At 38.2% G+C, this 15511-nt stretch overlaps 1 protein-coding gene across 2 annotated transcripts in view; it reads right to left on the reverse strand.

The window, feature by feature from the left end:
- dscamb (Down syndrome cell adhesion molecule b) overlaps positions 1 to 15511 on the reverse strand; it is a 109208-nt gene that overhangs the window by 47029 nt on the left and 46668 nt on the right. The window contains exon 1 of one of the 2 annotated variants that reach the window (XM_056756346.1): positions 6973 to 7201. The exons of the other annotated variant lie outside the window; for it this stretch is intronic. The gene's annotated coding sequence lies outside the window, so the exon portion shown is untranslated. Of the gene's footprint in view, positions 1 to 6972; positions 7202 to 15511 lie in introns of those variants that run through there. 2 annotated transcript variants of the gene reach the window in all.

Raw genomic sequence — 15511 nt, forward strand, 5'->3', positions numbered from 1 at the left:
TTATCGCGCGATAAGAGTCTCGCGTTAACGCGCCGTTAACGGCCCACCACTAATTTATTTATGCAGTAATCTCAGTTTATGTGATCAAAGTAGATTATATGATGACTGGGATTTGTGAATAAACTCTAAGGGCCCAATTTTCACGATCTAAGCACATGGTCTAAAGCGTACGGCGCATGTGGACTCAGGGTGTGTCCGAAGCCACTTTTGCAAGTTTAACGACGGGTAAGCGGTCGGCGTACCCAGGCGCATGTGCTAAACGGGTTGCCCCGATTCTTTAATGGGTGTTTTTTGGGCGTAACGTGCAGTAAACCAGAATCTCATTTCTCATTCCCTTTAAGAGCCAGTTGCGCTCGGGCCATGGCGGACTTGATATTTACACGGTGGAATTTGCAAGAGTAAAGACTGGACGCTTCTCCAGAGAGGAAAGGCGATAACAGGACAAGCCGGATTTTTATCGTCCACCACAATCATCTTTTCCATTGAACTTCATTTATTTTATATCTGGAATATTTGTGTGCTGCTGCGCTTCCCTTTACGTAATAAATAAAGTAAAAACACGTTGTGGACCCGACCAGAGGCCCATTTTCTACTACAGTGCTCTTTAAATAAAAAATACATTGCGCCATTGACTTTAGACCAGGTTTGAGTTGGTCTATGTCTCAGTCTATTTTAAGTTCCTCAAAATAGCAACGCGCAAACAATGCGCCTGGAAACACCTCTTTTTTTAGACCAACACGCCCATGGGCGCACAATTGAGTGCAAACGCATTCGCTATTTAAACAACACAGCGCAGGATGAGGAAATGAGAACAGGGCCATGAGTGAGATACTTCACCTTCAGCCTCCACAAAACCTTCCTCTAATGTGGGTGCTGGTAGTGTTTTAGGATCGAAATATCCAACCTGATCTCACTAGGAATTCGTAACTACTTACTAGGTGGCTAATTCGTATGAATCTGTACGGTTATTAGAAAAAAAGCAATACTGAAAACCCTGCACGAACAATATGACAGTGGCAGGATTTGCGATTCAATAAAAAAGCAATACTGGGTAACCCGGCTCTCATGATATTGTCATTGATGTTATTAGTGGAAGTGTGCAGGCTGAAGAGGAGAGCAAGTGCAATCATGACCCAATTACAGCGCTTGCTCAACTCGAGCAATTAACACATTTATATCAAATGAGTTCAATTAGTGAACCGGCTCCTCTTAAACGCGTTAAGAGAAAAGAGAATATTCTGCTGTGCTAAGCATTGGCCTTTTAGTGTAACATACCTGTAGCATACGGCAAACGCATCTCTGCTATCCCCCCATAAAATGACAAACGCTTCAGATTCATACAAGGTTCAATATAGTTTAAGGGAATATAATAATTTCCGGTAAATCAGCTGTTGAGGTTAAAAGATTGGTTTCTCCAAAGCTTGTTTTTGGTTGACCATCACATTGGCTGCCATTAATGCACCGTGAACTGAAATGTGTGGTTTTGTAATTTTTTTCTGAAACAGTGCTGCGACAAAACCTTATTTGAAGATGCATGAAGAAAAGGTGCGGGAGGAGGTACAAGACAGAATGATAAGAGGTCCGATGTCCCATATGTGCTGATATCAGATGCACAGACCTCATGCTTTAATAGGGTCTGTTCTCAGTCATTACACTCGTACAATTCGATCAGCACTAGATAAGTATCAGCATCTGAGATCTATCTGCACAGAGGAAATTAACACTGATGTAATAAGTTTCATTTGTCATTATTTGAGCGACACATTGACAGCTAATATCATCAGGACCCCCGTAATGTCCTTATGAACATGCCCACATGTGTCACTTTAAGAGCACGTACGCCTCTTGTGTGGATGCAGAAACACGTCACTTTTTATTACCGAGGATGCCATTTCGTAAAACTTGAAACTTTGATGGTTCTTGTTGCACAAGATGGCGGCGGTGAGCTTTAACGGCGCCAGGGTCGGCCTGTCGCATAATACTATTGAGTTGTTTTGGCTTAACGAATTTCTCAGCAATATAAAGAGGATCTGCCATATCGCTGATATATATTACTCTCTTTTTTTTTAACCTAAAAACACCCGTATATGCCGGCCAGAAATCCTCCTTCTCCCATACAGTTTTATACGACCAGAAATTAGTCCGCCGACCCTGGCGTCCCACAGAAGCCATCTTGTGGAACTAGCGAATACCATGCATACTGTACATTTTAGAAAGACTCTCTTTAGGAACGACTTTCTGACAACAAACACATGAGTATATCAACAAAGTTTGTGGGTTAATTTGGTAATGAACTTGAAAATAAAACATTATGTCCCTATTAAAAAGCAATTTTATAAAAAAATGTCATATGTTATTTATAAATATACCGTAATACCATAAAACTTTAGAATAAAACAATTACTACTTTTATCCAGGTATGTTCTACTTGTATGTGTGGTCCCTGGGACATAAAGACATAATCTTTCTTCTGTTAAATCGACGCTCTACCAATGAGCTATAGAAAGGAACTTCCAAGATTTTTGATTAATATATTAGTTTGACTTTGCATGACCCTGATAAAACACAGGGAGCCAATGAAATACACCAGAGCAAAAGACCTTGAGATAACATTTTTAGGATCAATTTTGATTAATTTCTTTGTTAGTAAATGGACGATTATTTTACCATCTTGTTTCAACCCAACTTAGTAATCATTTTGCATACATTCTTGTGCTTTTTACAGGTCACATGGGTAAGCGTTATACACTCTGGAAAAAAAGCCACCAGAAGCTGACATAATTTAGCTTGAAGAGGTTAGCAAGCCTTTATTTGCAGCTCACTTCCAGAACATTAGAGCTAACCTTCTGCTGTCCAACATGCTAATTATCATGAGCAAAAATATCTCTGATATTCAGACGAGAAAAAGACGTCTGCAGCAACAGTATAAACTAAAAGGAAAAAACAAACCAGATTCCTGTGTCATGGCATATGGTGGTGGAGTGGTATTAAAGGATGTGATGTGTGACATTAACCAAAGGTCACTTCCCAAATCATACAACAGTACGAGCAATGCAGTTTTCCTCCTGGGCTATAACATCTTCCAGTTGCTTTGTTAAAAAAACTAGTGAACTGCTTTCTGACCATGACTAAAGAGCATGAACAATAACTACAATGTCCATTCACCTTTTAACTACTTTGTTAATGCAAAGTAGTTGATTCTCCAGGACAGCTCATACTGTATATAGACAACATTCATACAAAGTGTCAAGTAGAGCTAGCTGGTAGATTTTAAATCTTCTACTGATGGTATTATAACTTTCTTTCTTTGGCGCTTTGGACAGGTAAAGTAATCAATCAGGTTTCGTTTTCTGGCCGTGTCTTGTTAAGAGGCGTGGAAATGGTGTACATTCACGAATGTGTCAAAGGTTAACAGTGACAACAATGATTATAAGTTCATGCCGTAATCTTCCCACACTTTGAAGAATTAAAAGAGTATTTCACTTTCAAAATTAATGTTCATTATAATTTATTCACCCCTGTTGTCATCCAAGATGTTTATGTATTTGTTTCTTTTGTCGAAAAGAAATGAAGGTTTATATTGAAAACATTCCAGGATTTTTCTCCATATAGTGAACTTCAATGGACTCCAAATGGTTGAAGGCTAAAATGACAGTTTCAGTGCAGCTTCAAAGGGCTTTAAACCATACCAGACGATAAAAAAAAGTATATGCTTTATAAACACAAATTGCTCTGTTCTGCGATTCACGTAATAGGTAATTACGTTGAAAACTTGCACATTTAACTTGTAGACACTGACTCGGTACTTCCGCCAACGTCAAGCGTGACCTTTTCAACGTAATTACGTATTTTGTGAAGTCATGAACGCGCTCACAGAACAGAGCAAGGCAAGCATTTGTGTTAATAAATCATATACTTTTATTAAATGGCAGATCATCTCACTAGACCCTTATTCATTGTCTGGTATGGTTTAAAGCCCTTTGAAGCTGCACTGAAACTGTCATTTTGACCTTCAATCCAGGAAAAAATCCAGGAATGTTTTCATCAAAAAGCTTCATAAAGGAACGCATACATAAACATCTTGGATGACAACAGGGGTGATTATATTTTCACGAAAATGTATTTTGAAAGTGAACTACTCCTTTAAGCATTTAGTCGATTTTGATGAATTCTTATTGCAGCTGATGTAAACACGAAAGCTTACCAATTCATTCAGATTCAATGGCGATGCCATTTGCAATATTCCACCACAATCCCTTCACATCTTTCGTTCGTGTTGTTGGAGCGAAGAGCTGGTGAAAGCTGCTATTTGGTCCAGGCTCGGTCCAGGCCACATGGTCGCACAATGCCTAATTTCAACCTCAATTTCCTCCGAAATGAATGGAGGCCCACCCCCACGCTCTCTGGCTGCCTTTTAATTGGCCCGCGTTAGATTCGCACCATTAAACCACTGCTGTTAATACAGCGCTCCCATTGGTCTTTTTTCTCTCATCCATTTGCTTTGGCAGAGGCCCAGACCTTTTTATCGCTCATTTCCACACGGCGTTTGCCATGAATATTCAACATTTTAGCTCTGTGATTCATAATACAGTGACATTTCCGTCTCGACGTCTCACGTGCAAAGTCAACAGCATTTGCAGATTTTTTCAATCAGCTCATTTCATTTAACGTGACTTAAAAAAATGCTTTTTATAGCTAATGCACAACATAAGCAAACGAGTCATTTTTGAATGAAAATAAATGGGAATGTTTTTCACGACCAGGCGATAATGATAATATTGGTAGACTTACAACATATTGAAAAACATGTGCTGGGATTGATAGACGTCTAATTAGTCATCACTCCATACTATTCCGAACAGCACAACCATTGAAATTGCCAAGTATCGGCCTCAGCGGTGCAAGGCCTTTGAAATACTTCACATAAAATTCACAATGCCCCACACTCCCCTACAGCACGTTGTTCAAGATGAAAGACTTGTCCACAATCCCTGAATCTCTTGCGCGAAGCAGCCAGACTACTCCAGCCGTTCCCCACCGCATACGTTTAATCTTTCTTTCTTCTGTCAATCCAAGAACTCAGACACACACGTACAGTAAGGCACACAATATCTTCACCGGCATCATGTTTTATTGAGGCACTGTGTTGGCAGTGTGGACTTCCTCTGAAACGCAGCTTGTTAGTGCTTAATTACAGCCAGAAGGATCCATTATGAGCAATCTGTGTTCATTTCTGTGCCATTACCTCACCAAATCAGAGTCAAGCTGATGAGAGTACAGCCAGCAATATCACTGCGTCCCAATTCACATACTATACATACACCCTCAATTGTTTTCAACATTTAAAATAGTACATACATCCAAAACCATGGTATTTTGAATCCTTAAAGTAACCGAGCTCAACCACTACATGTCAATTTACCATACGGTTTATTAAATGTGACAAAACAACAGGACCCAGTCAACAAATTGTTTATTTAATAAAATCACATAAAACAAAATTCAACAAATCCTTTATTTAATGCAATTATTATGCAATAAAAAAATTATATGAATAAATATTAGCATAGATTAAATTAAATATAATTAGTTATTATTATTAATTACTAATATACTAATTATAATATTAGTTTTATAATAATAATAATAATACATTTTATTTTTACATAATATTCCAATAATAACATTATAAATATTATTAGTCCATGCGCGCATCCAATGAGTGACCCTACACTGAGTTAATCATTTAATTTTATTGTAAAAATTACATAACAAATAATTATTTAAAAAGCTTTTTGATTTGTGTGATTGTTAATATCCTTTATGCGCGTCTGCCCCGATAAAGATTAAAGGAGTAGTTCACCTTCAGAATGAAAATTCTGTCATTATTTACACACCCTCTTGTCATTTTAAACCTGTATTACTTTCTTTCTTCTAAAGAACACGAAAGGAGAAATTTTGAAAAATGTTAAAAAGGGATCACCATTGGTCCCCAATCTACATTTTGTCAATGGGGACCGATGGTTTTTGGTTACAAACATATTTCTAAATACCTTCTTTTGTGTTTAGCAAGAAAAAAAACACTGACTACAGGTGAGTAAATGATGACAGAAGGTGAACTATTCCTTAAAGGTTCTGTCTGTAAGTTTAAGAGGCCACTATTGGCGATGTAGGAAATTGCAACCTACAGCTCCGATACCCCCCTCTCCCTCCCATTAGAGAAGCTACGGTTGGCGTCACAGGACAAAAGGGTTACGTAAATGATTGCAACTATTATCGATGGTGTTGATAATTGCAATCTCACAGGCGAACAACAGACTGAAGTTACGACACAGGACAGAGATGTTGTCGTCTGAGACAGCAGAGAGTAACCTTTGCAAGTCAAGTGACGAGGTTTATTTACAAAGAAAAATAAATAAATTAAATTGACTTAATTCATTATTTACTCTGATCGTTATAGTGAATACTATTATTACTTGTTTAGCATTGTGTCAGTGATGTATTCGCTTATTTTGCATAGCAGTTTTTGGCACGGTAATTTGGTTCGTAATTTACTGCCTATTGAAACCGCTTGCTAATGCTAAAGGCGTGTAATCTAACCGAGAAAGTCTTAGCAGACGTTCGGCATGACCCCAATTGATCAATTGTATCTTCTCAAATCTTCGTTGACACTGTATTGCTGATAAACTATGCAACGTGGAAGTTTGGATTTTTTCCTATCAATTATTAAATTACACGTTTGTATGCACAGAAGCTAAGCAGTATTATTATATAATTTACACCCGATTTATGCAAATTATGATGGTAAAAATAATTTCTAAATTGATTTGCACACGGCCATGCAAAAAGGAATTATAGTACAATTACAAAGTGCTAAAACGAAGAAAAAACTCACTTGATGCTCAGCTCATCTATTAGCTAAAGCTATCAAACAAACAGTTCACTTATTTTGCGGAAATTAGACAAATTTACCGGTCCAGTGGAAAGCTGGCAACTTCGGCGTCGCTTAGCAAACCCTTGTCCTGCTTCAGTGCCCTCCATTTGGGAAAAGCCATGCCGATGTTTATTCGGGTTTCCTGCCGTTTTTTGTCGCGACTTCGCCTTGCTGCATCGTATTTTCTCTTTTTTGAACGAACAGATTGACGCTCTAACGGCTCTTGTGCAGAGTATGTGTGGTCCGCCATTATAGCAAATTTTGCTTCTTACTGCAACAAAGAACCGTTTATATTTCTAATAAAAAACACGACAAGTAAATGTTGTTATTGTTCTTCCTCTTCTTCAGCTAATCATTCTATGTAGTCGCTTTGCAAGCTGCCGCCTGAACACAGCCAAAGAAGAAGAACATAGTCCCGTGCATCCTTCGTTTTACGAAACACGCTTAGTTTGTCCGTGTAGTGCTACTATATAAACAAGGCTGTGCACATTGATAAATTACATGTAAGTGTGTGCCCGCGGTGTATATATATAAAATGGCTCATTGTAAGCTAATATAAACATTTCGGTTCATTTTGTAAGGTATTTCTTCACCACTCACAACATAGTTTTGTATTATATATTACATTTTGGTGAATAAATCCTTCAAAATCCTACACACTGTACCTTTAACTATGGTTAAACTATAATAGTTTTTTGTTTTATTTTGTTTTTGTTATTGAATCACAGTAGCCATTGAATCACATGTACTATGGTCTCTCCCCAATATGCTTTCACTTTAGTTCGAACACTGGTATTTGTAGTTTACCATAGTTTTTGTATTAACACTATGGTAAAACAATATAATTATGTTTTTTAACACATTTGGTTATTGTTATTCTTTCCCAAAAGTTAGGAAACAACGGTCATTTTGCATTCGTAATGATGCAGCATCCCAGTACTTCCATACTCTTTAGTTGCTTCCGCATACGTACTATATGTATTATTCTGTAACAAAAACACAACATACTATCATTGCAAAGTATAAGAAAGAAAGGTGAATTGAGGCACAACATATATCTCCATCTTAAGTTCATTTGTCCATAATTTCAGCTCTTCAAATCCAAGTTTGCATAGAAAGAAAGTCATTTTAACACATTTTTTTTATTTAATTTAAAATATCGGTCCTTTGCATTTGTTTTATTTTTACTGCATCATTTTTCATAGTCAGATAAGTGCCATTTTCAGGATTGTCACATCCACAACACTACATATTCCGCATAAATGGACACAGGCAAATGAATATAAAGTAACTATTTGATGTTCTATAAATGCATCCCTTCTCCAATTATTGGGTATTATTGCTTCAGGATTGTGCATTTTATTTTACAGAAATCCTACAAAGTTTATCGTCTCCCAAAAAACGCATCCTTTTTTGTCACATCCGTTATGATGTTTATTTCCCATTTTTTCATACACATTTTTTTCATAGACTGACATTTTTTTATGTTTAGACTCTATCAACAAGGGTTTAGGAAAATATAAACAGATGGTGCAATATAATAACACATTTATTCTCTGAGCATTTTTATGTCACGTCCATAACGCAAAATGTCACGTCCATAACGCCGAAATTGCCCATAAATAATTATACTAGAAGTGAGCCATCGGATTTTACATTCTTTAGAAAGTCAATCTCCGAAAAGAACTTCAGGCGATTTCACAACATGACAGTTCTTCTCCAGCGTCTGACATGTCAACCTAGGGTGAGAAATACGAATCAATACAGTCTATATTTTTCTAACTCCAAGCACAATTCTCATCTGCGAAAAAAAAACTAAAATCAAAGGAGGCACCCTAGCCATTTTATAGCACTTTAAACAAAAGCTCATTTCAATTCTTGTATAAAAATGGAAACTGACTTTGACCGTATGTTAAATAAGACATTTATTCTTAACTGCCTCCGGCTGATCTAATTACAATCTTGCCTCCAGCTATTTGGTTTGATCTGCCTGCGCTTTTCAACAGCGAGTGTGCCTTCACTGCATGCATTTATGCAAATCCCACCAGAGCCCGCACTCGTACGCACACATTGTGCTTCAGGAAACTGTACAGAACGCTGTTTGGACCAGAATTCCTTCACCAGTCCGTGCCAGAACCGCCAGCCCGGCTCCCGACCGTCCGGGACAGTTGTGTGCATTTATCAAACCGAATTATCACTGTTTAATCTTTCATAGGCTCCGCGCTGCGCAATCTCTGTTTGTGCAAGGCTGCCATGAATTAAACACGGCCATCAAAGACTGATTTAGCACCATTTAGAGATGCAGAATCGGTTCAAAACAAACACGTCCTAAACTGAGGGATTATAGCCGCTACCCATGGGCGTCGCACACCCGCTGCGAATCGCAGCTTTAATATTTAATATTTACAGTTTAATATTGGCTGTATCTATTACTGTGTGTAATGGTGACTTATTGCTCGGGGTTGTACAGCAAACATTTCATATGACTGAGGTGGGAAGCAAACAAGCAGACTCAAGAATCAACAACAAATGCTGTTTTCAAAGATGGAGATGTATTGTGTGTTCTTATGAGATTGCCTCAAAAAAACAGCTTTTGCCCCAACATTTGTGAACTTAGCTCCTGTGGCAGTGGCAAAACTGTCGTTGCGCCCAATCGCATTGTCTAAACGGGTATACATTATCAATCTTTTACATTGTATCCATTTATTTTTTATATTTGGCATGTTTGTGTGCTGTTGCGCTTCCCTCTGTCTAATCAGTAGGGCTGTCAAACGATTAATCGTGATAAATCGCATACAGAATAAAGGTTTGTGTTTGCATAATATATGTCTGTGTATTGTGCATATTCATTTTGTATATATAAACATGTATATATATTTACGAAATATTTCCATGTATTTACGTATTTTTATGACCAATTACTTAAATTATATATGATTGCATATATATTATTTTTTCTTTTTTTCTTAAAGTTAGTCTTTTTTCACTTCCTTAGCATAACAACGCGCCAACAATGCGCCTGAAAACACCTGTTTTTTAGACCAGAACGCCCACTTGTACGATTGGGCCCAATGACGCAAAATATAGGTATTTTGTGTTTGTAATAGTGAATACCTATGAAGAAAATCCCTCGCTGCCCTCTTAGCTAAGCGGCACTTAAAACAAACTTGCGTGAAACTGCTAATCAAAATGTGCTTTTGTTAATACGTAACGTGTGAACTTTATAAATAGTCCCTTAACCGATGTGTGTGCAATGTTAAGTGTATACATATTATTAGCAGATGTGTTCCTTGGTCATGCAACTTACATGAGACAGAAGACCTATACGGTCACATGGGTTATTTATTTAATACTGTAGTCTTTAAAACTGTATAATTTAAACATGAATTTGATAATTATTTACTTTTTTATTACGAATGCAGTTTACATTCAAATGCCACTCCTGAGGAGCTGCATTAAACTATTCGAATTCATCTTTAGACGTTTATGACATGACAATAGTATCTTCTGTAAAGCTGCTTTGATTTGTATTGTGTGGTGTACAAAAAAGCGACTTGACAATTTTGTCTCCCACACAGTCTAAATGGATTAAGAGGATTTTTTATAATTTACGCTGAGGAATCATGCACAATGAGACCAGGACTGTTATTAAGAATTAAAAACATTTTTACCCACACCCCTTGACAAAAAGTGAATGATCCGTGTTTTGTGTACAGAGGTAATATGAATCTGATCTCAGCCTGAGGATTCGACCTTTACTTAAACAATCTGAGGTCATTACCTCCTAAAAGCGGCACTGTGTTGAATATGCACTGAATATGAATATCAAAGTGACTCAAGCATATCCCAACTACAGCTGTGCTGTGACACCACCTGTTTTTTAAATGAAAAGGCCGGGTCATTTAGACCTGCAGGACACAAGGTTACCAGACTCATTGTGAGCCGTGTTCAGTAAAAGCTCTTTATTCGGCACAAGGTCAGAGATGCTTGTTATATCCTACCTCTCCACTTTTAAGTGTGTTCCCAAAGTTGTTTATCTACACTGCGACATCAGAAAACACATATGTTCTGGTTTGTGCATGTCTAGGATGTTTCAACATGCGTTATTTCTGTCAGGCGTTGATTCACATTCCCCTTCTACGAAATGGTGCAGTAAAGTCGACGAAAAGTATGAAGTTATAGGCAGACAGTGAATGTGGCGTGTTCTGGTTAGCAAACGTTTTAAAAATCAAGCTTCTCATTGCAGAACGCGAGATCTAGGGAGCATGGTTGGATCCAGATCCAGTCTCCTCCTATTGCATTGTGATTGGTCGACACTGGACCCAGTCTCCTCCCTCTGCATCTTGATTGGTCGACAGATTTCTGCAGCAGTTTTGCGTCATACTCCTGTTGTTACTCTACCATTTCGTATTGAGTTGTAACTCATAGAAGCTGGTTTGTGCTGGTTTAAGCTGGTCATGTGCTGGTTTAAGATGGTCCTGAGATGGATTAAGCTCAGAACCAGCAAATGACCAGCTTAAACCAGCACATGACCAGCTACCATGCTTTAAAACCGTTTTTTTCAACATGGATGGGAGAAATTATGAAAACTTAGGGTTTCTTCATGGGGCTCAACTGGTGGAGCATTACATTATCAGCGGAAAGGTTGATTCCCAGTTGACACATATCTTAATAACACGTATAGCTTGAATCCACTCTACGTCACCTTTTTATTAAAACATCTGTCAAATTGAAAGATGAAAGGGTGGGAGAAGATGATTAAAATCCAAAATATTCTAATGTAGGGACATCTACCGTCTCCATCACAAACTAGCACTCAATCAGGCAAGAAGCTGCATCTTGTAAATTGTGTGAAAACTATTATTTTGAGCCGGCACATGATTTGCATTCTTCTACATGCATCACATTCCCTTGGTGGATCACATGGTTTGCGCCATGTTGAAGTCAGTGCGTAGTCATTTCCAGGGCATTACCTTTTCTCACACCAGAGATGAGTTACTTCTCACCACGAGTAGCACGTATTCACTTAACAATCCTAACAGGGTGATTTCCAGCATTAAAATCCTATTTAGCGGCGGAAAGGAAAGATGGCTCATGTGACTAGTTCCCTGCAGATTTGAGATCGTCTGCGCACAGGCAGAGAGGAGACACTTCAAGCTTTGCACGCTGCTTAATTTGATCTACTTGAGATTGCGACTTCCTACACTTGGTATAATTAACGTCTGATGTGACTAATTAAGTTGACGGTGAGAAAAGAGGGGTAAAAACGGAAGAGAGTCTTAAGCCCTAGTGTTGGTCCGCGTTCGGCGCTGAAGATGGCAAGGATTGTAAATATTGTCCCCATTGACTGATTACACTGAACCGCTTGTCGTAGGGTCTTCATTAGCACGCTAATGAGAGCCACTGATGAGAGGCTGTCTGGGACGGAAAGATGCTCAACCAACGTGCAATATTAATCTCAAGAGTTTACACAGTAAACTGTGTATGCAATGTATTTTACAAAGTCTCAACCCATATACCAATTTATAATAATGCTTGAGCCTCATTTACTGTGGATTAAGGGTGTGTTCACACTTGGCAGGTTTGGAGACTCAAACCTTTGAATAAGATATTATTCCATATCTTGCCATCTGCACCTTGGTGTGTAACAAGCGAGCAGACCAAACCCCTTGAGAAGTTTATACTGTATTTCCAAACAAACAAGACATCTAATAGTACCATTAGCAAAAGTGCTTATCATAGCTTTGATTATTAGAGAATGAGTAAGTTTTCACATAAGTGCTCACAAACGATGAGCGTGATTTTGAGTATCGGTTTGCATGATTGGTAACTTCTGTTGCAAAATATATATTGTAAATAACCAATCAGGTTATGACCTTATCCTTGTGTCTTAAGGTTTGGGGTCTAAAATGCAAGTGTGAACGCTAGGCGAACCAGGACTAAATGTACCATTTTCTTTTTTGGTTTAACCAAAAGAACCAAGAGTTTCAAACGTCAAGCGTGACCCTCATTTCTCAACACAGACTTTAGTTTCCAGCTTTCAGCATTGAAGATCTAAAGAAGGAATTTCGATACAAATTGGATAGATCTCAAACACCTTTAGCTTCCAGTGCTGTATCCTTTTCCAGCCAATGAATCACATCAGAAATTCAACTGCTTATCCATTAAAGACACACTGCCAAGAGCATGACAGATATCGCCTGTGCATCTTTCTGAAATCCGGTAATAGCAGTCCAGACAACCAAATGGCCATGTAAGGTGCCTTTAATTAATGCTAAGGTAATTGACAATGCAAGCCAATAAAACACATCCCAAACTGCTGACACTAAACCAACAGGAAGAAAGCTGTAGTCATTTCTCACAGAATCCGACGTAGATACTTTAAGTTGTTTAAGATGTCTTTTACACTGGCAGAACCGGGCACAGTTTGCATGAAAATGTGAGACTACTTGTAGGAGGCGGTCTAAGTTTGGTTGCACTGAAACTGTCCTGTGACTCGCATGGATGCCAACAAAGACTCGTGCACTCATTCCGGTAGTAAAGTGAAAGCATTTGAGCTAATAATTGCATCGTAAGTTTCCACAAAAGATGAATAACGTCATGCAACATATACACAGCTGTCACTCACTTTGCCGTGTATAAAACAGGGAGAGAAATCGTGTTGTGTTACGAAAGATGATAGCAAATGCACCGGGGACTCAAGTGAGTGGGAAACCAGATTAGCGGTCCGGTCGATCGCACTCAGATTTGGGCGGCAACAGGCCACTGTAATCCCCCTTTATAGTGTTCTGTGGCCTTACATATTCTATATGATCTTTTAGCCATTAGCATCTTAATTTTAATGATTGAATAATTGTCTTTTTTTGTGTGTTTGCTTTCCTGTAGCTCAGTGGTAAGAGCAGGTTGTGGGTTCGATCCCAGGGGATTACAAATACCTATGTAAAAATGTATAGGATAAAGCAATGTAAGTCGCTTAGGATAAAAGCGTCTGCCAAATGCCTAAATGTAAATTTAATGTAAATGTCTTATTTTGTAGTACAAATATCTAAACATTCTTCAAATCAAGATGCACTTTCTTGACAAGAATAGCAACCTTGGATGTTAAGTCTCGAAAAATATTATAATTAAGTAAGTTTATGGTAGAAACAAGCAAAAACCCCATTCGCAGATTTTTTTTGCTTATTTTTACCATAAACTTACTTGATTCTTATATTATTTTTCATAAAAAAAGACAAAATGTCTTAAGTCACTTTTCTTATCAAGTAATTGTATATTGATTTAAGAATTTTTATATTTATATTTTTCAGTGCGTAATGCAGTGAGATTGCTAAAGTTGAAGGTTGGTCATTTACTGGCCCAAAAATACCTCACAGGTGTATCCCTATCTTTAAAGAAATGTAAAATGAAAAAAAAAACGATAAGCAATTATATATCGATATATTTGTGCTTTTTAATATTGTTTGGGATTGGCTCACTGTATCTGTCTTTGTACGGGAAAAGAAAATGGTTCCCGTATTATCTTTTTATTTGGATCCAGTCAAAAGCTACCATGTTTCGCTATTTACAGAACAAGTCAGCACATTGACGTTCTTTATTCTTAGTGAGATTCCACGAACAGCAGAACGGCCCTAAAGCATGCGGAGAACAGCAACGCACACCTGCCTGAGTCAAGGGAGGAGCTCTGTGTTCCTGGATGAATAACAACCTCAAGACGGCAGATGCCATGTCACACACTCTTTCTTTCCTCATCCATTTCTCTCTCCCCCATCCTCAACATGCATTTTTTGCATCTCCTGTTTTTCTCTTTGAAAGAAGGCGCCATTCACTGACAGCGGCACTTACCGCACACGGGAAATATGTGACAGAGAGCCGGAGAATGAACACAAAACACATATTTGGCATGACTTCAATAAAGCGTGTTCTTTTTGTGCCAACACCCGTTACTTCCCCTCTCCTCTCTTACGGCCGTGTTGCACTCACCTCATTAGGTGTGCCTGGAGAGAGGAGGCGAGACGGTTACTGTGACAACCGGAGAGCTAAGCGTGTCTGCGGCAGACTCTGAGAGTGTGATGTGTCAGGTGTGTGACTTTCACCCAACTATGTATTCTGTTCGTATCAGAAGAATACAGAACAAGAGAAACAAAGACGTCACTATACCGAGTAAATGCAGTCTCAGCCATCACTCCTGTGTGTTTAAAGACAACATCCACATAAACATTTAGATGAACTGTTTAGCCAAACATGAAAATTGTCACTATTTTCTCATGCCCTAAACCTTGACTATATTACCCTTTCACTATATTTCATCACAAGAACAACTGCCCGTTGTATATTAAAATATCACAAGACACACACTATTTGATTCAATGTTTATCAATAAAACGGCACCAAGGGCCACATTTATAAAACGATTATTAACAAAATTGATAAAAACTGTGAAAAAGCGCTTATCTGATGTTTTTCTCGGATATTTAAGCCATTCAAGCTTTTGGAACTTGACAGGTGAGCTTTTTTATGTTAATGACATTAATTAGAAATCCTTTCGATGCGCAGATCTGAAACTGTCGAGCTGCGCAG

This window comes from Triplophysa dalaica, chromosome 9 (genome assembly GCF_015846415.1).
Source record: "Triplophysa dalaica isolate WHDGS20190420 chromosome 9, ASM1584641v1, whole genome shotgun sequence".
Classification (NCBI taxonomy): Eukaryota; Metazoa; Chordata; class Actinopteri; order Cypriniformes; family Nemacheilidae; genus Triplophysa; species Triplophysa dalaica.